At 27.9% G+C, this 13,319-nt stretch overlaps 1 protein-coding gene across 3 annotated transcripts in view; it reads right to left on the bottom strand.

Moving 5' to 3' along the window:
- Positions 1-13,319, bottom strand: part of ssp6 (PDZ domain-containing short spindle 6) — a 390,763-nt gene that overhangs the window by 173,026 nt on the left and 204,418 nt on the right. Inside the window, exon 1 of one of the 3 annotated variants that reach the window (XM_075374055.1) lies at positions 1,045-1,156. The exons of the other annotated variants lie outside the window; for them this stretch is intronic. The gene's annotated coding sequence lies outside the window, so the exon portion shown is untranslated. Of the gene's footprint in view, positions 1-1,044; positions 1,157-13,319 lie in introns of those variants that run through there. 3 annotated transcript variants of the gene reach the window in all.

A 13,319-nucleotide genomic window follows, 5' to 3' on the forward strand; every position in this document is an offset into this window, starting at 1 on the left:
ATGGATCCTGTCCAGACAGGGAGGGCGAGCGAAGCGAGCACTAATTTATTTATAATCCTCGACGCAAGATACTAATAACTTGCTAATAAAATCTGCGCATTTTTTATTACTTTTTTTAAAGATTTTCAACTTTGAGAAGAACATCAACATCTTGACATCTAGCAAATAACCATTAAAAATACCATTTTTTTCAGTTTATTCAATTTTTTACGCGTTAAAAGCGACTTACAACAAATTTTAGTTTACAATATGGTTTTTAAATATCGTAAAATTTATATTTGAAGTATTTTATCAAAAAAGAAGGAAGCATTTTTACGAGTAAACATCGTATAAAATTAAATGGTAGGTAGGAACAAAAACAAAAAAAAAACTACTTCAATGTAATATTCATAAATGATAAATTACTTAAATGATTCAGTAAGTTACTTTATGCATATCAATTTAAAAATACGTAGTAATTCATAATAAATATTATTTCAATTTTTATTAACTGTTGCACATTTGTTTTGAATACTGATTATCGGTTGTTCTTCGTTATCCTCTCCCATTTATTTTATGCGTTTTTCTTTCAGGAAAAATATTTTAATAATTCTTAAATTTAACTTTACATTTAAAAAAAAAAAAATAAAAAATTTAAAAATACATAAATGCGCAAAAGTGTCCAAATATTTTCTTTTTAAATATGAAAAAAAATTGACAACAGTAAAACACAGTTGGAATAACTACGATGTACTGAGGTAATTTTAAAAATAAATATCAAACAATCCAAATAACAGTACTCCCAGCACGATGATGTAATCAAACAAGTATGAATATTATTGCTAAGTTAACGTAATAAAAATAAATGCACCCACCTCTTGGTGGGGACTATCCTAAATTTAACTTACATTAACTTCGTTGGGTGATGACGTGGGGTGGATAACGGGAAACGACCGAAAAAAGTATATACTTATTATAAATTTTATTATTAAAAAAAAATAAATAAAAAAATTAAAGAAGTATAATTAATATAATTCATAACAACGACAAAAATTTTATACTTACAAATATGTGTATCGTTTTCAATTTTACTCTTGTAAATCAATATTTTTATTTTTAATAAGTTGTAACAGTTCAAAAAGAAAACGTCTGTAATAAATAAATACAATACTAACATAAACGACGGAAAAAATAATAATAACACTATAACTCAACGCAATAATAGCAGTTAATATTATTTTTATCTATTAGTAAATGTTACTGATAAGGTGGTTGTAATTACAGACATAAAAAAAGTAAATAGATAATATTTGAAATATATGTTTTCAATCTCTTATCATTAATTCTCTTATACAGCAGAAAAATGAATACAGTTTTCAATTTAAAATTACTATAACGAATCAAATATTGCAGAAATTACTGGGAATAAAACTTTTCAATACTATTTTACATTTTGAGAAGGATTATGTAAGAGACTACAACAATTTACCAATATATTTTTTTTATAAAGAATCGAACCAAGTGACTTTTTAGATGTGATTTCTATTTCATTCACAACTCCTATAACAAGCGTTTACCAGTTTAATTTTTTTTTCTTTTTATATATATATATATAAAGCATATAAAAGCTGTATATATATTGCATATATATATATATATATATATATATATATATATATATATATATATATATATATATATATATATTTTACAATCAGAGGTTAATAATGATTAACAAATAAATATATTTAAATAAAATAAAATGTAAAAAGAAAGGAGATGAAGTCTGATTCGAATCGATGTGCCTTCCCCTTGGAAGATCAAAATATTTCATTGATTAAAATTTTATTTGGCTATAACTCTCGAGCCAATGAAAATAAGTACCACTTATGATATATCGTTGAAAAACTCTCAATAAGGGCTTGTTAATGCAGTTAAGTCAAAAATCCAAATTTTTGTAGATTTTGGACTTTTTTGGACACTTTTGGTCCAGTCGATTGCAATCATAAGGGGAGGTGCCCAACTATATATTTCAACATATAGTTTACATATAATTTCAACATCCTACGGCTAATCGTTTTTGAGTTATGCGAGATACATACGAACATAAGGATGTCACGCCGAAGCTAGTCAAAATGGATATTTCCGTTAAAATCTGAAAATCGATATGTTTCGCGATCAAGTAAACCAAAGTAACCAAAGTAAACCGAGTACCACGACTGGAGATCCGGGTCAAATAAAGCCTCAACATTACATTCAGTGATTTTTAACATATAACTGAATCGAAGTCGTAGCTTTAAAATTGCGGTGTATTTAAAAGATAGATAACTATAAAGAAGGAGAAAGAAAATGAGTAAAAAGAAGGAAAAAACTAAAAGAAGATTGGAAACTACGAGGTGACGAAAGAGAAGACTTTGGACAGATATGGATGAAGACAGCAATGACGTAAAGGACCTGCCGCTTTGACAGAAAACCAGATAGCGACGACTAAATAACTGCAAAGTTGAATCTTTAGTTTAATTTTTTTACACCTGTGCATTTAGTTGAAATATAGCGAATTAAAGTTGATTAATAAATTTGTGATTAAAATCATTACGTCAACATCCAAGCAAGAATGTTGTCAGATTCCAAATCTGATTCATAGGGAAAAGGAATAACCAATCAAGATACATTAGAATTTATGAAATTCTATTCGTCCATATTACTTTTATCTTTACCAATACTTTTTGATGTTTCATAATATAAACAATGTTCGAACAGTACGTAAAAAAACTACATATTTGTGTTTAAATATTCATTAAGTGATTTAAAAACATATTAGACAAAATATTATACCCACCGGGTTGGTCTAGTGGTGAACGCGTTTTCCCAAATCAGCTGATTTGAAAGTCGAGAGTTCCACCGTTCGTCATAGTAAAGAAAGTTATTTTTATATGGATTTAAATACAAGATCTTGGATACCGGTGTTCTTTGGTGGTTGGGTTTCAATTAACCACACATCTCAGGAATGGTTGAACTGGGACTGTACAAGACTACACTTCATTTACAATCATACATATCATCCTCTGAAGTAATACCTGAACGGTAACTCCCGGAGGCTAAACAGGAAAAAGAAAGAATATTTTGTCTTTCTTTCTTTTTCCTGTTTAATCTCCGGGAATTACCGTTCAGATATTACTTCAGAGGATGAATGAGGATGATATGTATAAGTGTAAATAAAATATTAAAATGTAAATAATTTACTAGATTTCTCTTTTTTTTGTCTTCAGTCATTTGACTGGTTTGATGCAGGTCTCCAACATTCTCTATCTAGTGCTACTCGTTTCATGTCGGTATACCCTCTACATCCCTAACAATTTTTTTTTACATATTCGAAACGTTGCCTGCCTGCACAATGTTTTCCTTCTTCCTGTCCCTACAATATTATAGTGACTATTCTAGATGCCGTAATACGTGACCTATAAGTCTGTCTCTTCTTTTAACTACATTTTTCAAAATGCTTTTTTCGTTATCAATTTGTCGTAACACCTGTTCATTTGTCACTTTATCCACCCGTCTGATTTTTAACATTCTCCTGTAGCATCACATTTAAAAAGCTTCTAATCTTTTCTTCTCAGGTACTCCGATCGTCCAAGTTTCACTTCCGTATAAAGCTACGCTCCAAACATATACTTTCAAAAATGTTTTCCTGACGTTTAAATTATTTTTTGATGTAAACAAATTATATTTTTGACTGAAGGCTCGTGTCGCCTGTGGTATTCGGCATTTTATATCGCTCCTGCTTCGTCCATCTTCTCTTGTTAAGTTAAATATGTATAAACGTTATATTAAGCTACGTTTTATTATATATTACTATTAGTTAATAGAAGTAGCTAATTTTTATCATTATATGAAATAAATTATAATGAAAAAGAATCATTAAGTAAATAATTACGACTGCTTCTAGTACTGCAAGTAATTCGTTAGTATCCAAATATTTTAATAGTAACGTAAAACAAATAAAATCCAGGCAGGACAAATATTATTTAAATTTAACTAATTTTAAAACTAATTTCCCAACCAATAAAATTAATAGATACTATTACAGTAGTAGTGTCTATATCAAAAATTAATTAAAAAAGGGAAATAAAGCTTTCATTTCCGCCAACGTCTAAAAAAAAAAAAAAAAAAAAAACAGAAAGAAAAAGGAAAAAATATTTTATTAATAACTAGAGACACATTTGCTGTACAACTTTCACCGGATAAACAATAATATGTATTAATTAATTGAATGCCATATTATTTTAATTAACATTACATAATTTGTTAAATATTTCAACAGGTTTTTAGATTAGATTATCAAAAGCGTAAAAGTAACTAATAGAATAAATTTACAACACAAAACTTATTAAGGTTACAATAGTATTACAAATCCGCGTTGTTTTTAACACGCAACTAATCCAACCAAGTAAACAAATACACGTATCAAACATGCAAATAAAATTACCAAAATTAAATAGAATGAAATTACATGTGGGTTTACCGTCATTAATATAATATCAAATCAGATAAAAAAGTGTAATTTCTTCATAAACATTTAATTAAAGTTATATAGTCATAAATAAAATTATTTTTTTGTTTTACAATTTCAATTACCGATAGCCTAATAAAATGAATTCAATCCCTTTCTTTTAATCCAATAAATTATTTTAATTCATTCTTGGATAAAATTAAAAACAAATCTTAATAACCTTATTAATAATCATACAGTATTATTTTATTGTTTCATTAGACAAATAATTTTTTATTTATTATTCATTAAATGTAATCTCTGATATTCATCTTAGCAGATCTGTTTAGAATATGAAAGAGCTCTAATGGCAAACAAATTTGCACAGAAATTGATTATTTCCGATAGTGTACAAATAGAATAAATAATTATATAAAAAAAATTATATTTAAATTTTAAACGTTTATACAGCGTGGTATTTAAACTTTTAAATACCACGCTATTGGTGGTATTTTAAAGGAATGGTTTTCGTTGAGGTAGTAGCGACACCATTTTTTTATTTAATATTACGATTATTATTTTGGGTAGTATGTGCTAAATATGATAAAAATGAATAAAATAAATGCTAAACGGTAATGTTTGTGCAGAAGAAAATCTAACTTTTTTTATAAATTATACGGACTGATAACAACTTAGTAAAAAGTTGGATAAGAATCCTCTTCGTGTTTCTTCCCAGATTCATGATGGTAATGTCAAACAAATATGGAAAAGTACACATGATTCAGCCACTTAACGTAACAGTTGAAGCGCGTATAACGCCTAAAAGGTAGCCTAGCCTACTATTTAAAAACTCTTCCACTAAGTATTGATTTTACTATACAGCCCTACTGTGAACAGAATGAAGATGTTCATTGTAGAACCCTTTTATGTTGATGGGCACGGCATGTTGATGTACAACAGTATTTTCGGCTGAGTGTGGTTTTGTTACGGGAAACCACTTCATTCCTCATTTTTCTACATTTATTATTTATTTAGTAAATTTGGTATCGGGTAGGGCTGACTTATTTTGAGATTACAGGAGTGGCTTGTATTACATATCAGGTCACCTGAAACTTTTTTGATTTATATTTTTAATATTAATAATATTATGTAATTTCTAAATAGTTTTTCTGTATCAAAATTAAATAATTAATAAACTTAGAAAATTATTTTGTAGTGTTTTAAAATTTAAAAAAATATGTCATTTGAAACCGGGTCTGATAAGATTTATATATTTACTAAAAAAATACACAATTAAGGCATTCTAGAAACCAACCATTGAAATCAGTTATTCAATAAATAATAGAAAAACTGAAATAGGTTTATTATCTGATTTATTTTTTAAACGCTTAGCTTTTCAAATATTTTTATGGAAAGAAGACCGATCGAGATCCAATCGTGATATTTAAAAATTCTGACAAATCTTTATTTCTATTCTCGAAAAATTATCTTTTTTAAAATTCTAATTTACAAGAAATCCTTGCTCGAGACGTAAAACACTTCATCACATTGTAATTTAAGAAACAAGAAAAACAGTAAGATAAGTGTCCCACTAAATTAAGCTGCACTAAAGCTATTAAAAACCTGAGAATTGTTAAATGATTCATAAAACGTATTATATAAAATTTTTTTAAATGAATTATGAGTGAGTAAATATACAAAATCTTGTTATTAATTGGGGAAATCAAATATATTTTAAGATAAAAAAATAATTTAAAGATGTAACAAAAATTTCAAACATGATTATGATACTAGAAACATATTTAAAAATCAGGTCCATAGTTCTTGCGTAATGCGAGGAAAGAAATATCAAAATTGGCTAATGTTATTCAAACTTGAATAAAACTAACAAAATATAAAAGGGGGAATCTTATCTGTAATATACCCGAAAATATTTCACTCTTATATGTATATATATATATATAAATAAATAAATAAATAAAAAGGAATGGTACATTCAAAATAGAGATATGATAAGACGATCAACCGTAGTTAAAAAAAGAAGACTGGAATTTTGAGTTTAAAGTGGAAATATCATTACGAAGACAACGTAATTAATTTAATAATACACTGTTTATTAAAGTATTATATTAAATGGAAATGAGGTGTGGAAAATGAACAGAAAGAATGAAGATAAACTACAGCTAGAGGGGGATTGGAAGAAAGATCAATATTAAAATATTAAAAAGTAAGATACTTAAATATGGTGAATAATGGTGATAGAGGAGAAGCTCAATAAAGTTAAAGCAAAACTTAACAGTAAGATATATAATAAGAAAAAAATTCGGGCACATCCCCAATTCGGGGATGGTTATCCCAAAATTGTCAAATCTAGTTCTTGAATGAGAAATCACCTGATAAAAGCAAGAAAAAAACAGCTCAGTAAGCTTTGAAAGCTTTTTACTTCCTTGTACGTAGTAAGGTACTATGATCGCGAAAAAATTTCGGTTTTCAGATTTAAACGGAAATATCTATTTTGACCATCCCTGAATCCATTTTGACTAGTTTCGGCGTGACGTCCTTATGTACATATATATCTCGCATAACTCAAAAACGATTAGCCGTAGGATGTCGAAATTTTAGATTTATTTCATCCAGTTGTGCACCTTCCCTTTTGATTACAATCGATTGGATCAAAAGTGTCCAAAAAGCCCAAAATCCAAAACAATCTGGATTTTGGAACTTTTCTTAACTGCAGTAATAAGCTATCATTGAGAAATTTTCAAAGATATATCATAAGTGGTACTTATTTTCATAGGTTCCAGAGTTATAGCCAAATAAAATTTTAATTAATAAAACATTTGTAATTTACAAGGTGAAGGCACATCGGTTCGAATCAGACTTCATCTCCTTTCTTTTAACTTTTTTTTAATTTAAATATGTTGGTTTATTAATAATTATTAACCTCTGATTGTAAAAAAAAATTACAATAAATAATAATTCAATAATAACAATAAAAAAAAATAAATAAATAAAAAGAAAAAAAAACATCAGAATTTATTAATAAATAAAATTTTATGTACTTTTCATTTTAAAAAAATGTGTAAATGTAATTTAAGAGACCTACAAAGAAGTCATATGGTGTCCAACATAATTTTTTTTAAATAGATAATTTCATTACAGTTATAATTTCGAAACAGGCAATTTAAAAATTTATAATTTTTACAGATAATTTCGAAACAGTTGTACGTCTGTTTTGTGCATCAGTGGTATGAAACATGGTTGGAAATATCTTCAGAACTGAGGAAAACCTTAATTAAAAAGAAAAATTAGAATAACAAGTAGTCAAATTATATTTCTAATCGTTTAATTACAGCAACCGAAAGAAGATATTTTTATAAATTACCTAAAGTAATTAAATAAGAAACGGGAATAAAAACTTATTTTTTTATTTATAAAAATAATTACAGGCATAATTAATATATACAAATACAATATTTTTTTTTAACCAACTAACGTGTACATTAAAAATTGTTATATTCACACACAAATAATTTAAAATAGGTTGTATACATGTTAAAAACACCACTACAGTTTTTACGTCGTCATTAAACCGTCAAAATCGAGAATGATTGATATAAATATGTAGGAACAAATAATAAACAATAATTGTGAGGGCATGAGAAATATAAAAGAAAGAAGATTTAGCCGAAAGGAGGGAGGGCTGAATGAATAAACGACAAAGACAGAAAATCAAGAAAGCTATTTACTGGTTTCTAACAACTTGAAGTCGTTGAAGAAATGCAACATAGTAATAATTAGTATTGTATACATGCACGTAAGAAATCAAGATAACATAAAATAATATTAATAATAAAGTATAAAAATTCCTTATGCAGGTCAAGTGAAATAAAATTTGATTTATTATAAATAAATAATAAATTAATACATAAGGTATATTTAACTAACAATAATTACAAATGTATATAATAATAATAATAATAATAAAATTAATTTAGCTGACTGGATAAATTTTTCCCGTCGTTCCCATTTTGCTTTATTGTGATGTTGCAGGATATAAGTTGAAATCCAAATAAATGTTAACAGTAATATTACTTACTTTTATTTAAAACAGATTTTCGCACGGGTATTAAATTAGTCGTATTGACCCAGAAATAATCGGGCTAAGAATGCATTATTTAAATCGATATATAATTATAAATTATATACATCAAATCAGAAATGAGTAAACAAAAGGAACAAAACGAGTTCGGTTTCAAAAGAACAACGATTCTAGTTCACAGACTAATTTTATAAGGCAGGCTTAAAAAGAATAAAGAAAACAATATACCCCTGTAATTCAGGAAAAAACATTTTATAATGTAGAATGTAATAATAACAAAATTCGGCTTAAATATACGAAAAGAAGTGATATAATTATTTGCGCCTGTTTGGACGGATAGGCTAAAATATAAAAGTTATCTGAACATACGTATTATTAAGGGCTCAACGCCTAATGTTGTTAACGGTAACGGATGGTTACCGTATTATTTCACGGGAGGCTGTCTTAGTGATTGTGGGTGTGAAACCGATAGACTTGATTGTGTCTGAAAAGTAGCAGTGGTATGTTGCTAAGATGTCCGGTGAGTTGACTTCGGATAAAGTTCGAAAAACTGAACAACATGGCAGTGCCTTGTGGCAGGCCAGATAGGATGAGGCAGAGGGTGGGCGTTACACGCATGATCTCTTCCCAAATGTTATTGGTTTGCAATTTCTTTCCGGCCATGTTGTTTTTAGGGACAGACTGCAGAAATTTGGCCTGATAGAATTTGGTCTGGGATGTGTCCTCAGTGTGGACAATTGGATGATATCTACCTTGGTTTCTGTAAGTGCTCGAAGTACGAGTTAATGCGCACGGATACAATCTGTCAGGTCGATCTTATCGGTTCGGCGTTGGATCTCCGTGTAAACTGGAGTTGCCAGGCCGAATGCGCGATAATGGAGGGTTTTATAGTGTATTTAGCAAAGGAAAGGATTGCTGAGGGGACCTAGTGCCCTGCTTGAATTTTTTTTTGTATTCTGTTTTTGTTGATATTTAATTTTATAAATTATATTTTGTTGTTGTTTTGTCCTTTGTTTTGTTTCAATTTTACTGCGTTGTTATTGTTACGTGCAAAATTTCGTGTTGTGTGTTGAACTCACTTTTACCTTTACGGGTAGGTAGTTTAGTTCTTTTTAGTTAGGTCCTTTCAGTCTTACTTAAGACTCGGTGAGATGTGTTTTGTTTTGAGTTCATTAAATAGTATTACACCGATGGGAATATCACTAGTGGCATTCGCATCGGTGCAGCTTGGCCGAGGAGGACTGGAATATGTCAAAAGCCGAGGTTTCGAAGATGATCTCCGGTAAAGCCCATAAGGACTAGGAACGGAGGGGGTGACGGAGGGTGTCTTCCCCTACGGGGTCATGATATAACTATTTAAGATGTAAAAGAATCAGGAAGCAATTATAAAAATTGAAGATTAAAAAAGGCGAGCTCTGATTCAAACAGAAGTGAAACAATGATGTGTTCGTAGTCTATCCCGTTGTTTTTTAACTAGTACAAACAGGGGTGCAACAGTAGTTGAACGCCGTTCGGTACTTCTTTTGGGAGAAATAAAAAATTGCCTTTTCACAAAAGAAATTGTTTTAATTTAAAAAATATTGTTTACTATTAATTTTAACATAAAAAATATAACCCAAGTTAGAAAAATCAGACTCCAGGTAAATGGTCCTTGATTTTGGATATTCAAAATCTTTTTTTTAGTAGTAAAATATAATTTAAAATTTCAAAATACATGTTTTATTTTAAAAAATTAACTCATCCCAAGTAGGTAATCGGTAACAAAATAAGTTGTTAAAAATTTAATTCACAAAAAAAATTAAACATTTGACATGAAAAAGATAATTTCGCTTCTTATCAAAGTAAACATTGAAATGAATGTGCATTTCATTTCATTTTTCATAACACTGTCGTGTAACCAGCCTATGGCTGTGGACCATACTCTTGCAGTTTCTACACTACAACATTACATGATTCCCGATCAGAAAATTTACGAGTGCGTCCCTGAGTAAAAAGAAAACAACTTCTAATTGAACAGGATTTGTATAGGAATTGAAGGAAAAATTTGACAGCGGGATAAAAACTCGGGGAGAAAAAATTAAAAGATTCGTTAATGATACTCTTCTTAGACTAAGAGAAAAAAAAACTGAACGAGAAAGATTTATTATCAAAAAAAAAGAACTTCAATTTCAAAATAAAGTCGAATAAAATAAATATAATGAAATGCAATAGAAAGGAGGACAATTAGAAGATTAAGGAAGCATAATACACCAGAATTTACAAAATTTTGTTATTTAAGTAGTATAATTTACAATAGATGAATCAAATGAAGACTTTCAAAACAGATCGGCATAAAATAGGAAAGCCTTCATGCAGAAAAAAGTCTGTAATATCAAATTTAGATCTAAGAATCTAGAATTGACAATAATAAAAACGGTTACACAAAAAAAACATGTTTGAAATATCGTGTTTGTTGTTGAAAGGAAGATGTTGAAATTTGATGGGTTGATAGAATGTGAAATAAAGAGATCTTACGACTAATAGGAGAGAGGTTTTTAGCAAAATATAAGTTAGTAGGCCAATAAGACATTCAGGTTTATTTTTTTAATTAATTGATGGAAGGAAGTGTAGAAGGTAAAAAAACACAGATAATTGAAGATTTCAGATCTAGGAATTATATTAAAGTTGCATAGAACAGTAAGGAATAAAAAATAGCATAAAACCAGTAAACTGAATCTAAAGAAAATCTAAACTTGGAAAGACGTAAATGAAAATAATAATAAGTTCATACTATTTTGTGATCGCATAATTTATTTTCCATTAGAACTAAAAGTATTTAAATCTTAAAAACATATTTTTTTATTTCTTATTTTCATATCTTAAAACGGTAAATAAAAGAAAGACTACCATTTATTTTATATTAAGCAGCTACAATAAAATTATATAATTTATTTATACCAGATCATTTAATTTCTTCTTTTGTAAATAAACTAAATAATTATTGCTTACCAAGGATTCAACAAATATTTAATTAACTGTAACTTTTATTGTTGTAGTTCAGAGAACGCAATAATTTAGAATTTTATGTAACTTCCTTTAAAAATATAACTAGCAATTGTAAGAATATATATATATGATTACCATACCATGCCTAATTTTTAAAAATATAGGAAAAAACAAAGATAAATTTAATTATTTTTATTAATGGATTTTATTAATGATGCAATGATAAATCAATTAGTATTTTGTTACATTTTCCTATAAAAAAAGAGAAAAGAGACACATTATACCATATAAGTAAATATTGTGATAACTTGAAATGTAATTAATTTACAATTTTTTTTTTCTTTTTTTCACTTAAAAAAATCTTAAATTAAAAAAAAACAATATACTTTTTAATCATGAAACTGGATTTTAATATTTCCGCGTTTAATTTTTTTTTTTTTTTTTAAAGAACATAAGTTTGATATGCAAACAAAGAAAAAAAATTGTCACCTAACAACATAAACTAAATTTTTTTGTTCTACAAAATTAAAAAGTTATTTATTAATTAATTATATAAACAATGTTTATAAAAATGATCAATCTTGTTTTTTTTAAACTGAAATTCCCATACAAAAAAAATAAGTTGAAAATTTAAATCTAAAATAAAGAGAAAAAATTGATTTTTAAAAATGCAAAAAAAACAGTTATAAATCTTCACTTTAATTTGAACGTGGTTTTTAATGTAAATAGAGATGAAAGTTAATAAAGAAAAATAGAGTATTTACCTGTGTAGCTAATTGTCTATAAGAAAATTTTATTCGCAAAGTATTTAATATATCATTCGAAATATATATTTTAGTATTCAAAGTTATAAACAAGATTTTTTTTTATTAAGCATACAAAAAGTTTAATTTCATAGAACTTTTTATAAGGAATCATTCTGCTTTACGCACAAGTATACCTCACTTGGCTCACATAACCGTCTAAAAACTGCTTCGGGAAGTACTACCACATCTCCTTTATATCTTGATTTAATGCTATCGGATGTTTGGTCCACTCAAGGAGGTGCTACATGGTAAGAAGTTTAATGGCAATCATGCCCATCAAAGAAAATTTGCTAAATTGTCTCAAACATCAAGATAAAAATTATTTTGCAGTAGGCATAAATAAGTTGATCCAGAGATTGAACAATCGTATTATATGACTTTTTTCCACTTTTCATCAGAAAAGTGGAAAAAATGATTAAATATTAGGACACAGAATACTAGAATGTCCTAGAATACTAGGACAAAGGGCGGGACAATGGCCCGCCGCGAAAATGTTATATGATTTATCTTTCATTACACATGATATTGTTAATTTATTTTTGCCAATTGTAACTAAATAATGTTGATGAATTTAGCGTACTAACTACAACAAAAACTTTTACAACGAAAACCTTCAAAATTCTGAACATTTTGAGCTGTTTCTTGAGTTGTGATTTTTTTAACACAGCTTTAGCCACAATGTTTTTCTTTTTTATCCCCAACACACAAATATAATTTTCAGATAAATCGTTCGTATCCAGAAGTATAAATCGTTCGAACGAATGAATAATTAGTGCGCTGCGCGCAGCCACCCGGTGTACCATCATTGGTCCGCTCTGCGTCAATAACAGCTAAAATAAAGATATGAGCACAAAAAACAAACAAACAAATCCACGCACCACCCTTTTTTATAGGAAAGAAACACCGTTTTAGTTCTAAAACAATTTGTGGTTTTAATTATTAAATGACCAGTATTTTT

The sequence above is a fragment of the Lycorma delicatula genome, chromosome 8 (assembly GCF_047948215.1).
Source record: "Lycorma delicatula isolate Av1 chromosome 8, ASM4794821v1, whole genome shotgun sequence".
Classification (NCBI taxonomy): Eukaryota; Metazoa; Arthropoda; class Insecta; order Hemiptera; family Fulgoridae; genus Lycorma; species Lycorma delicatula.